General features: G+C 35.5%; 1 pseudogene; it reads right to left on the reverse strand.

The window, feature by feature from the left end:
- Nucleotides 1–464: 464 nt before the first annotated feature.
- LOC117910921 lies at nucleotides 465–7,854 on the reverse strand (annotated as a pseudogene).
- Between the last annotated feature and the right edge of the window lie 5,955 nt (nucleotides 7,855–13,809).

A 13,809-nucleotide genomic window follows, 5' to 3' on the forward strand; every position in this document is an offset into this window, starting at 1 on the left:
ACCTTATATAATAAATAGATTTTTTTTAGGTGAATTTATATCATATGAATCTGATCAGAATTAATCTATTTAATAATAGTGTTGATTAATCTAATTATAATTTTTTATTATTAACTCATATATGAGTCATTACAAATTTATCTTGGATAAGGAAATTGTTAAGGTACCATAATGATACTTACCAAAGTCCAAATCTAAATCGACGAAAATGTATGACGAGATTTATGTTATTAAATATGGATATAAATAAAGAATATAAATAAATAAGACTAAAGTATAAAAATACAAACAAATAAAATTAAGGTCAAAGAATAGGACTTTTAAGGAAAAATTAAAGAGTTTATCTTCTAAGTTGTAACACCAAGGAACCCAGCAACTAAATATGATACTACATTACACATGATACGCGTGAACATCTCCTCCATTGTTTAATTTATTTTCAATCTCAACCCCATGTGGTTCCATCACAACTTCTTTACCAAGAGATTGACTCCATTCTCGGTCTCTATCACCAGCCCGAATGCAGTTGAGTGTTTATAATTGGGGGAGAAGGAGAAAGAGAAATTAGAAAGTATCAAACTTATCAATATCTTAAGCTCAACCATGGCCAAGTTCTGGCCAAGGCATTGTTGGGCTCCCTCGTATGTGAGGAAGTGGCCTCATATGCTTGGGGACCAAGTTAGTTACATTAAAAAAAAAAAAGATCAAAAAAAAAAAAAAAAAAAAAAAAAAAAAAAAAACAAAGAGAAAAGAAGAGAGAGAGGAAAAACACATCTGCCCAGATTTCATTAACAAGTTGATCCCGCTTCATCTATGGTGTGATCAAGTTGAAATTTGGAGGAGAGGTTTGAAACTTAAGTAGCTACAATCTAAACAGTGAAGATTAATTTTTTGGGCTCAAGAACTGATGTTACTACCCGTGAATAGTAACAACGTTTTTGGTATACTTTCTCCAATCATTTTTGTTTTTTCCAAGAGAGATTGTATAATCCAAGGCTATATGTGCTCTTGATGTATTTGGCAGCCTCTAGAGATTATTCTAGAAAAGACAGGTGTAACCCATTATTGTTGATAGTGGAAGTTTGAATTGGACTAGGCCCATGATTTTTCCATTCGCATTGAGGGGTTTTCCATGTAAAAATTCTAATGTCTAATTTATTTTTTCAATTGCATGAGTTTATTTATTTATTGCTGCTAGTTGATATTGCCTATTTAGTTTTGCACAAAGAAATGGTATAAAAATTCTGGTGTTTGTTGGAATATTGTGAATTCACCTTAACAAGTTGTATCAGAACCAAGTTGATTATTAGTGGGATCTCTTGTGTGAATTAAATGGAGGAGTTTGGCAGTGGAATGATTAAACTCACAACTTCCATTATTCAATTTGGAAGACTAGAATGGAGGATATTTTATATTGCAAAGAGTTGTTTAAGCCAGTTACTACAACTGAGGATGAGTGGAAGAAATTAAATAGGAAAGCCATTGGACAAATTAGGTAGTAGGTTGATCAGAATGTTTTTCATCATGTAGCTAAGGAAGTTGCTGCATATAGCCTTTGATAGAAATTAGAGAGTCTTTATTAAAGAAATACTGCATAGAACAAAGCCTTTATGATAAGAAGGTTTGTGAATTTAAAGTACAAGGATGGTAATAGTGTTGTAGAGCATTTCAGCAATTTTCAGGGACTATTGAATGAGTTGTCTACCATGAAGCTTGAGTTCGATGATGAGGTACAAGCTTTACTTTTGTTGAGTTCCTTACCAGACAGTTGGGAAACTTTGGTGGTATCCTTGAGTAATTCAACCCAAATGGTGTGATAACTATCAACATGGTAAAAGACAATATGTTTAATGAAGAGGCAAGAAGAAAAGAGTTAGGTATTTGCTCTAATACAGAAGCACTTGTTACAAAGAGGCGGGAGAAAAGTAAAGGTTGAAAACCTTCTAGTGATTATAACCGTGACAAGTCAAAGGAAAGTCAAAGTCCAAAAAAAGATAAAGTGTTTTTACTATAACAAGCCAGGGCACATTAAGAGAAGTGCAAAAAATTCATAAAAGAACAGTTAATGGAAAATGTGAAGAACAAAAGAGGACAAAGACATTGCAGTAGTTGCATCTGATGGTGATACAATCATTGTTTGCGATGATGCGTGTGTAAACCTTGCATGCTAAGATTCCACTTGAGTGGTTAATACAGTAGCGTCATTTCATATCACTGCATGTAGAGATTTCTTCTCTTCCTACACTAGTGGCAATTTTGGTTAGATTAGGATGGGAAATGAAACAAATGTGAAATTATTGGCATAGGAGATGTAGAGCTAGAAACTAGCATTAGGTGCAAATTGGTTCTGAAATATGTTACACATGTTCCTGAAATGCGCTTTAGTTGATCTCTGTTGGGAAGCTTGATGATGAGGGCTACCATAGTCACCTTGGAGAGGGCAAGTGGAAGCTTACTAAGGGTTCTCTTGTTTTAGTTAGGGGAAAGAAAAACAACACTCTCTACAAGACAGAAGCGAGACTAGTCAAGGGAGAGGTGAACATTGTTGAGAATGAAGCTTCTACTAAGCTATGACATAAGTGGCTTGGTCACATAAGTGAATGGGACTTCAGGTTCTTGCCAGAAAGAAGCTTCTACTAGTTAAAGCTACATCATTATTACCTTCTACACATTGCCTGTCTGGAAAGCAATTAGAGTTGCATTTTGTAGATTTCCTTCACGTAGAAAACCAGATATTCTTGATTTAGTTTACACTGATGTTTGTACTATGCAAAGTAATACTTTGGTGGTGCACATTATGATGTGACTTTTATTGATGATCATTCAAGAAATGTGTGGGCATATGCTTTGAAATCCAAAGACTAGGTACTTGATGTATTCAAAGATTTTCATGTGAAGGTTGAGAGGCAAACTAGCAAGCAGTTAAAATATGTCAGAGCAAAGAATGGTGATGAATATAGGAGGCCATTTGAGCAATACTGCAGAAGTCATGGCATCAGGCTTGAGAAGATGGTTCCTAAGACCCTGTAACAAAATACTGTAGCTGAGAGAATGAATAGAACCATCTGTGATAGAATCAGGTGTATGTTCTCTCATGCAAAATTGTCTAAGTCTTTTGGGGTGAGGCTATGAGGACAACCGTTGATTTGATTAATTTGCCTCCATTATATCTTTTAGAGGGTGATATTCCAGAGAGGGTTTGGACATGAAAATTGTTTTCTTCGAGCACTTAAGAGTGTTTGGTTGTAGGACATTTGTTCATGTTCTTAGAGACAAGCGGTCCAAGCTTGATAGCAAGACTAAATAGTGTATCTTCCTAGGTTATTCAAATGAAGAGTTTGGGTACAAGTTATGGGATTCAGCTACTAAAAAGATTATAAGAAGCAAAGATGTTGTCTTCTTCGAAAATCAAACCATTGAAGACTTGGATTGGGTTAAGAAGCCAAAGCCTTTCAATAAAGAATAGGTTGATTTGGGTCCAGTCTCTCCTAACTTTATGGGACATAATGAACACAGGAAAGTTGTGCAAGAAGAACAAGTTAATACAGTTGACATAAATGATGAGTTTGTAGTAGATGATGTAGAAGAAAATTCTACAATTGAGAATGATGGCTTAGAATAGTAGCAAGAACAAGTTACTTCAGAGTTGCCTATTGAAACACAGTTAAAAAAATCTACTAGAGAGCGTCAACCTTCCATAAGGTATACTAGTGATGAGTTTTTGTTGCTTTCTGATGAGGGAGAACCAGAAAATTATTAAGAGGTTCTGTTGCATGACAAGAAAAAAAAGTTGTTGAGAGCTATGCATGAAAGATGAAATCCTTGCATAAAACAACACTTATGAATTGATGGAGTTGCTTAAGGGTAAGAGAGCATTAAAGAATAAATGGGTACGGAAAAGGAAGCTTGAACCAAATAGATCACAACCAAGGTATAAGGCAAGATTGGTTGGGAAGGGTTTTAATCAGAAGAAAGGTATTGACTTTGAATAGATTTTCTTGCCTGTGGTTAAGATGTCTTTGATCCAAGTTGTGTAAGGCTTGGCTGCCAGTATGAATCTATAGATTGAATAGCTTGATGTGAAGGCTGCTTTCTTCCATGGTGACTTAGAGGAGGAAATATATATGGAGCAACCAAAAGGGTTTACAATCAAAGGCAAGGAACACTTAGTGTGTCGACTGAAGAAGAGCTTGTATTGTCTCAAGCAGGCACCGAGACAGTGGTACAAGAAGTTTGATTCCTTCATAGTTGAGCATGGGTATGATAAAACTGCATCTGACCCTTATGTTTTTGAAGAAATTCTCTAGTGGAGAATTTATTATTCTCTTGCTATATGTGGGTGACATGCTGATTGTTGGTTGTGATACTGGTAAAATTGATAAACTGAAAAAGGAGTTGAGCAAGTCCTTTGAAATGAAGGACTTGGGTCTGCAAGTCAAATTGTTGGTATAAAAATTTCTCGAGATAAGACGAATGAAAAATTGTGGCTATCTCAAGAAAGCTATATTGAGAAGGTTTTAGACAAGTTCAACATGGGCAAAGCAAAACCAGTGAGTTCTCCACTTGGAAGTCATCTAAAGCTAAGTTCTAAACAAAGTCCTTCAAGTAAGAAAGAAAAAAAAGAAGTGCAAAAAGTGCCCTATGCATCAGTCGTGGGTAGCTTGATGTATGCCATGGTGTGCACGAGGCCTGATATTGCTCATGCTGTTAGAGTTGTCAGTAGGTTTCTTCTAATCTTGGAAAAAAACACTAGGTTGTAGTGAAATGGATTCTCAGGTATCTGAGGGGTACTTCTAAGACATGTTTATGTTTGAGACTAACAAACCTGTGCTTGTAGGATGCACAAATGTAGATATGGATGGGGATGTTGATTCTAGAAAGGCTACTTTTGGTTATTTGATCACTTTTTTAGGGGAAGTAGTGTCATGGCAATCAAGGTTGCAGAAATGTGTTGCTTTGTCGACCACAAAGGTTTAGTATATTGCAATCACTGAAGCTAGCAAGGAGTTACTGTGGATGAAGAAGTTCCTACAAGAATTGGGTCTACAGCAAGAAAGGCATCCACTCTACTATGATAGTCAGAGTGCTATTCATCTCAGTAAGAATCCAACTTTCACTTTAGATCCAAGTATATTAATGTGAGATATCATTGGATTCATGATGCACTAGAAATGAAATTGTTTTGCCTTGATAAAATTCATACTAATGAGAATGAATCAGATATGATGACAAAACCTATACCTACAGAGAAGCTACAATTCTGTAGAAAGCAAGCAGGCTTGGTAGAGTCCTCACATAATCGGGAGGGGGAAATTTGTTGGGCTCCTCATATGTGAGGGAGTAAGCCTCATATGCTTGAGGACCAAGTCAATTACATTAAAAAAATCGAAAAAAAAATAGAGAGAAGAGAAAAGAGGGAGAAAAATACATCTGCCCATATTTCATCAACAAGTCAATCCCGCTTCATCTATGGTTTGATCGAGTTGAAATTTGGAGGAAAGGTTTGAAACTCAAGTGCCTACAATCTGAATGGTGGAGATCAGATTTTGAGCTCAAGAACTGATGTTATTGCCCGTGAATAGTAACAATGTTTTTTGTATACTTTCTCTAATCTTCTTTGTTTTTGCTAAGAGAGATTGTATAATCCAAGGCTATATGTGCTCTTGATGTATTTGGCAGCCTTTAGAGATTATTCTAGAAAAGACAGGTGTAACCCATTATTGTTGATAGTAGAAGTTTGAAGTAGACTAAGTCCCGTGGTTTTTACCTTTGCATTGGAGGGTTTTCCCGTCAAAATTCTGGTGTCTGATTTATTTTTTATGTTGCATGAGTTTATTTATTTATTGCCACTAGTTGATATTGCTTATTTAGTTTTACACAAAGAAAAGGTATAAAAATTTTGGTGTTTGTTGGAATATTGTGAATTCACCCTAATAGGCAACCCTTGACCAACCTCGAATGACATGTACGGGTGGAAGCTAGCAGGTGCCTATGATCCCATTTGTGAACCTATCAGGGTTGAACTTATGCATGTCGGGTCCCCAAGTTTTAGGGTCTATGTGCAGTGTCACCACCAGGCTCCATACCTTCACCCCTTTGGCACTTTGATGCTCCAAATTTCATGTTTGCTAAGGCCTCCCTCGACACCACTGGTACTAGTGGGTAGAGCCACAGTGATTCCTGATAACCATCGTCAGCTACAAATCCGAATCAAACTTTGCAGATACCACACAATAATTTGATATATATTGTTGACTCATCAGCCTAACACTTTGACATATAAACTAATAAGTTTAGGTAAGTAGTACCTATTTCATCTTGAGGATCATATCAACATCTAGAGTTCTACCCTTAGCTCAACTACTTCATTACGAACCTAAGACTGCCAATCTGGATTTGCACCCAGGAGTATGAGGCACCACCAGAAGACACTATAGTGGTCTCATAGGCAGCTAAGTAGATGTTCTTGTAGTTGTCTAACTATGAAGTTATCTGTTTCTTCTTGGCTTAGATCATTGTTCTTAGCTCAATCAAGAACCATATGTAGTAGGTCATTTTCATGGGTAGCCAACTCCTTTCTCTCACCATCTTTAGAATCAAATTTCAGACATCCCTTTTAAGCGCCTATGCATCCCTGTTGTTCTTGGTAGGGATATATATGTGAAGTATCATAAAATCGATATGATCTTTTTTGGAAAATAATTGATATGATCCTGGTCTTGAAGTTATATGGGAGAAAGCTTGGTACCCAGGAATTACTGAATATTTTTTTCTTAGACATGGCCTTTTGGAGAGCCCCAAGCCTCTAGAAAATCTATTCCCCTTTTTGTGTAATTGCTTTCAAAACAAGCTCTAGAGATCACATCTCCTGAGAATCTTCTCATGTAATCGTTGATTCTTATGTCTGCAATTCCATCCTCTACCTTGACCTTACTCCTCCATGAGTTCAACATTGTCTCTACTGACTCCATAGTTCGGCTTATCATTCCCTGCAAGCGTTGGAAATGGATTGACATATTAGGCTTCCAACAAGCAATAAATACATTAAGAAAACTTGATTAGTTTAGAAGAAAAATAGAGATCATCACATGGTAATTCATACCTTGACCTTCTCCATGTACAGTTGAGGAGCAAGGATTTTTCTATTATAAGCCCAGATAGCTCCATTCGAGGTTAGAATGCCCTTGCCCAGCAAGGAATGAAGCTCTTTCTATTGGTATGAGGGCTTCCCCAAGTCCAAGGATGTGCATGTGGTAATTTATCTAATAATATCAGGTTGATTCACATGTAATATTTGTTTGTTACCAACTGAAAACATGAACACTTCACCTGTAAATTAAAAAAATAGTAGTATATTCAAGATCAGATGTCACTAGCCAACCAAACTATTGGCCTATCAAATCTCGATCAACTAAATTCCATGGATGACTACTACACATTTATTTAATTGAGCAAGAAAGTTCAAAGTGGGCGACCATGGTAAAGGACCCTTTTGGGATTTGATCAATTTGCAGAAAAACAAAAATTAAAATCTGCTATCTATAATTAACTATCTATGATCATGAAGAAAGATGAAATTTGAATGGTACCATATTTTTTCTCCACTGCTCGAAAAAAGGGGAATATAATAGCAGCATAGTTGTGAGTGTCAGTGGACGATTCCTTCACTACAACGGACAGTGACTTCTTGATCTCCCTTATGTTACCCAGCAAAAAAGATGGTGGCAAGCCACTAATCCCTTACTTCCTTACAATAGATCTCAGCTTTTCCGGCTTCACCACCAGAGCATTACATAGGCGAAAGAATAGTCTTAGAATACCCACCAAAGTTAGAGATATGACCTTAACAACCATAAAAGCCTCCACTTCCCAAACCCTAATTCCTCTTTATCCCTACAATAAAATCTCTCTCTCTTTCTCTCTCTCTCTCTCTCTTTCTCTTTCTTTCTTTCTCTCTTTCTTTCTCTCTCTCTCTCTATATATGTGTGTGTGTGTGTGTGTGTATTGATGAATAATAAGGCTTCCTGGTTACCTTTTGAAATGCCCCAAGATCCAGATTGGTTGTTTCACTATCCTAATTTGTAGCTTTAAGTCATGAATGGAACTACAAATACGAGAACCATCATTTCTCACATCATAAGAGCCTTGACCTTCATTTCATGGAGAAAACTAGGAATAACTTCAAGAGATGACCTTTTTATTTTTTTAGAAGAATTATATTCTTACTCTTTTGTTTCTCAGAGAGAAAAGAAAACATACATATATATATATATATATATATATATATATATATATATATATATATATATGGTTTTCAAGGAGAGAAGAGCCAAAATATCTCTCTTTCTGGTTTTTCAAGGAGAGAATTTTCACCAAGAGAGTTTTCACACAGAGAAAGAGAAAGAGAGAGAGAGAGAGAGAGATAATTAAAAAAATTATTTTATTTATTTTTAATAGTGATAGTTTTGGATAGTTTTAAAACTCTTAAAAACTACTCCCCATTTTCTCATTTATTTGGATCGGGTTGGGTCAGCCCACTTGGGCACCCAAACCCAACTCCAACATCTCCCACTTCCACAAGATGGGTTGAACTAGCCTGATTACTCATCCAAGTCTATTCTATTCCACTTTTGAAGGTAATTCATATAGGCAAATGGGTCATGTTACTATGCAAGCACACCTGCAATTTGGGAGCTTGTGGACCCACATTTTTCACGTACGTTCCCACTCAATGGTAGAACTCTTTGTTATTGGTGAAAAATTAGTTTTGGAAAAGTTGGAATCGCTATTTATTTTATTTTATTTTAAAAGGAAAATAAAACAAGAAAGAAAACCCTAAAAAAATGAATCCATAATTTTTGGAAAAGCATGTCTTTGAAAAACCTGAGTTTAGGTCCGGGGATTAGGTTACCTATTGGGAAGGTACCTCTAAAAAGTAGCACCCCTCTAAGCCTTATAGAGGTCCCTACTGACCAAGTTGAGGGAAATATGACAGTTAATTGGTTGATTATAGATACCTAGGTAGACTAAGTGATTTCAAAAATAGCATGTCTAACAAGAAAACCAATCACAATCATAAAAAAGATTTAGGGTGTATACTTGGACTGCTTCTTAAGCGCTATCACAAGACATCAATGGTTAGTTTGGAAAATAAAACGCACAACATGTATTTTACCATAGTCTCCTAATCAAACATGGCAAGTTAAACAAACAATCAAAAAGATATGTTGAACAGGTTGACAATCGCATACAAAGCAATACACAACAATCATATATAAAGCAATACATAATTTATGGAATTAAGATACGAAGGCACGAAACATACCTGAATAGCATAGGTAACTTGTAACGTTCTTCCACAAGACATGAGGGGTTAGATAATAAATAATAAAATAAAGAAATCCTAGCATGCTTGTTATCTAATTAGCATAACAAAAATGATCAAAGTATACGAAATCATCAATTATTACATACATTTTGTATATAATTCCTAAAAAATAGATAGATATGATTACTACAAGTAGCAAAGGTGGCAACAAAGATGAGTTTTGAAAAAATGATTTTATGTAGGGTTTTCACCAATTCCCAATTCATATACACAAATCTAGCCTAGAATTATCCCATTTATTTGGGACCACAAGCTTGGATTCATGTCTTAATCAAAACCATAGTTTTTATTGAAAATTGAGAAAGATGCAAACGGATCAAAATATGATTGCATTTTATTTTTAAAAAATGAGATTTCGATTCTAAGGACTCTAAATGAACTTTTGAAATGCATTTTAATGAGGAACATTTTGAGAAAAGGTTTCTTCTTGAGAGGAAAGAAATCATTTACAAACGACAATACTCAAGGATCAAACATAGGCAACCCAAAGGAAAACAAAATCATACAGTAAAATTTTAGACAACCAAGCCAACTAAAGTGATAAGAGTAGGGTCAACCTTCATGAGTTTCCAATGGCCTTCAAAAGAGGGATTTGACCAATTATCACTAAGGCAAAAAACTAATGGCTTTCAAATCAAACAAACTAACAAAAATATTAACCAAGACTAACATCTAGAATTCAAGAAGTGCATGAACTAAGATAAAAACCAATCAAGGATTAAACCAACAAACTTAACATATGGAGATAATAACATGGGATCAATTAAAGTAAATTAACACTCAAACAAAATATGATGAATCAAAAACCAAAGTTTAACAAACTTGAAAATATGAAAACAATAATATGTAATTAACTAGATTGATTAGCTAAAATTTTAGAAAGCTCAAACTAAATATTAATAGATCAAATTAAAATTACTAAACTCAAACACGAAAACAATAACTTGTGATTAACTAAATTAACTAACTAAAATTATAATCAACTACAAAATTGAATATTAAATTCTGGATTGTGGATTGTGGAGATCCTCATTAATCTTATTTGAATCACAGTCTCTCTAGAGATTTTTCGAAACGTTCCCCTTATAAATTCTGGCACTTCTACTCTCTTATTTCCCATGATGCCAGTTGAATAAACGTTTTTAATGACTGATCCCCTATCAATGGAAGGGAAGTTTCTAATCAGCATGCGTACTTGTACCCTTGGAGATGCAAGCGGTGATTCGCCCCTCCAATCATGGTGCTGTTGATCATGCACCAATCTAGACTCTGTTGATAATGCAACCCTCTGAATGACACCCATGTTGGCGAGTAAAAGGAGTTGATGCAGATTTTCGATGTGCTAATGGAGTGGAGGAGATAATGGCGTGTTCTTAGAGTCGGGATGCTGATGGTGGGTTCTCAAAGTGGCCACTAATCCCATGCATGATGGAGAGAAAAAAACCCCATGGTGCGGTTGTGGTGTGCTCCTTTTCAGCTGTGCACGTTGCCTTGTGGAGTCTTCAAAGTGTCAGCCTTTTTTTGTTTTTCCAAGCCGTTCCTCCTTAAGATAGGTTTATGTGCTTTATGGCTATCTCCAAACTGGTTCCCAATTGTGGTTGTCCCTTTTCAAGGCGGCGCGTGTTCTCCATCCTTATCAACATGTCACCCCAAATTCTCTTATCTATCAAAAAAAGAAAAGCGCATGCAGCCATGGATTTTTACTCTAGACCCCTCTCAAAGTCTTGAGTCTTCATAAATCCTTCTCAAACCGTGTCTTCATCTCCCTAGAATCCCCTTAATCTTCATATTTCTTTTTCCAAGCTCCCCCCCGAAAAAAAACCCTTCCAAGGAAAGTCTCACTTTTCTTAAACTCCTATGCCATCTCAATATCTTTCATACCAAAACCAAATCATCCAAATTTCAAACTCCCCTAAAATATCTTCCAAGAGAGTCCCACATTCCTTAAACTTCAATGGTAAGTTTCCTTGCAAAAGCATGAAATTTATTAAATTAAATAATTGAATGAATAAATAAATACATAAATAAATTAGAAAATGATAAAACAATAATAAATAAATACATTAATTGAAAAAAATAAAATAAAAGGAAGATAACAAATAAAAATAAAGAAGTGATTGATAATAATAAAAATATAAATAAATAAATAAATAAAAACTAAACCACACAAGCCATGCAACCATGCAAGTCATACAAGTCACACTAAAAATGTCTAATGGGCCAAGTGTGCCTAAGTGACCTAGGTAGGCTTAATATGTCTTAATGGGCCTAGGTAGTTTAGGACAATGTCTAAGTGACATAAAGTGATCAGGACATTGTCTAAGTGACCTAAACATGCCTAAGTGTGCTATCCTAAAAGTGCACCTAAAAGCTATCATAAAAAAGGAAGGAAAAACCTAAGTCTAAATTAGGACTACTTAGAGTCACAATGGGGTTAGATAAATCCCTCAACCAAAGTCTCCAAGGTGGCTAAAAAAAGGTAAGTAGTATGAGTAGCAATGGACCACCAAGGAACTACTGTGGAGCACTAGAAGTAAACTTAAAGACATGTGCTAAAGGAACAAAATTGAGGGTCTACAAATATGCCCTTCTTTGGCAGAGATCACAAGTGTAGAGAATGTGAGTTGAAATACGAATAATGAGTAGAACGAAATGAACTATACCAAAGAACTAAAAGGAAAAGACCAGAAATTTTGTCCTAGCACATGAAAGGGGTAAGGTCAAAAGATAGGGTCACAATGACATGGATGGGATGACTCTATGTGGAGGGATGACAACAAAGAGAGAAAAGCGTATGATAAGTAGCACAAAGATGGAAAAGGATGAAAAGAATGACTCAAGGTCATGGATGGAATACATGAATTTGGGTCATGGAACTCTGAGCTTTATATGCTATGAATGACTCTATGTCGAAAACTAAGGGCTTTAAATGATATGGATGACTCTGGGTTAGAAGCTCAGGGCTTTAAATGCTATAGATGACTCTAGGTCGGAAGCTTAGGGCTATAGATGATATGGATGACTCAGGGTTGTGAACTCAGGGCTCTAAATGCTAAGAATGACTCTAGGTCATGGATGAGAATGAACAACTTTGGGTCGTGAGCTCAGGGCTCTAAATGTTATGGATGACTATGGGTCATAAATAAGAAGAACGACTCAAGGTCATGAGCTCGGGTCTCTAAATTCTATGGATGACTCTAGGTCATAAATAAGAATAACGACTCAAGGTCGTGAGTTGATTGATCGGTTAGAAAGAAAGTGCGATACATAAACTCTAGGTCAAACCACTTAAGGGTGACCAAATGATGAAGGCTCGGCTCAAGGTTGGAAAGGCTCCGGGTCTTTAAGGAAATGATAGCTCAAGGCTACAAGGCTTAGGGCCTAGAAGGAATGGATAGCTCAGGGCTATATGACTCAAGGCCTAAGGGAAAAAGGATAGCTCAATGCTAAGAGACTTTAGGAAATGACAGCTTAAGGCTACCAAACTCAAGGCCTAGAAGGAACAGATAGCTCACGGCTACAAGACTCAGGGTCTAAAAGGAATGGATAGCTTAAGACTATAAGACTTAAAGTCTAGAAGAAACGGATAGCTCAAGGCTATAAGACTCGAGGTTTAGAATGAACAGATAGCTCAAGGCTATAAGACTTAAGGTCAAGAAGGAATGGATAGCGCAAGGCTATAAGCCTCAGGGTCTAGAAGGAATGGATAGCTTAGGGCTACGAGGCTCAGGGCCTAGAAGGAACAGATAGATCAGGGCTACAAGGCTCTAGGTCTAGAAGAAACAGATAGTTCAAGGCTATAAGACTCAGGGTCTAAAGACTTTGAAAAAAAAACCCTACAAAAGTATAAATATGATAAGGATATTTTAAAAAAAAAATATTTTCAAAGAAAGCTATGATAATTTGGTGGATTAAAATCATTCAAAGACTCACAAAAAAAGTACTATAAGACAAAAAAAGGTACAAAAATTAATCAGAATTTTCATCAAAGAAAATCTTAAAATGAACAAATAGAAAGAAAGAGAAAAATTGAAATTAAAAGTGTAATACAAAAAATAGCCTACTTGAACGGTTTTGATGATGGTAAAAAAACTTTCTAATTCTCTCACTCTCTGACTTGAAAAAAATATTGTAAGCATATTGGTAACATAAAAGAAATAACAAAAGAAAAAACATATTAAAGATGGTGGGTTAGTTAAGCATCACTTCTCCGAGATTTCCTTGATTTAAATACTAAACTTGAAATGACAAATTGTTAAAAAAAGAAGTTAAAATGATTAAATTTCATATCAAAATAGTACATAAAATATTATGATATGAATAATAGAAAAGATTGATGTAATATTATTTCATGGATGAAATTAATCTTTATAATTGATCATAAGACAAAGTAAGTTTTTTAGTTGAAAAACATGCATGAG

Source organism: Vitis riparia, chromosome 3 (assembly GCF_004353265.1).
Source record: "Vitis riparia cultivar Riparia Gloire de Montpellier isolate 1030 chromosome 3, EGFV_Vit.rip_1.0, whole genome shotgun sequence".
NCBI lineage: Eukaryota > Viridiplantae > Streptophyta > Magnoliopsida > Vitales > Vitaceae > Vitis > Vitis riparia.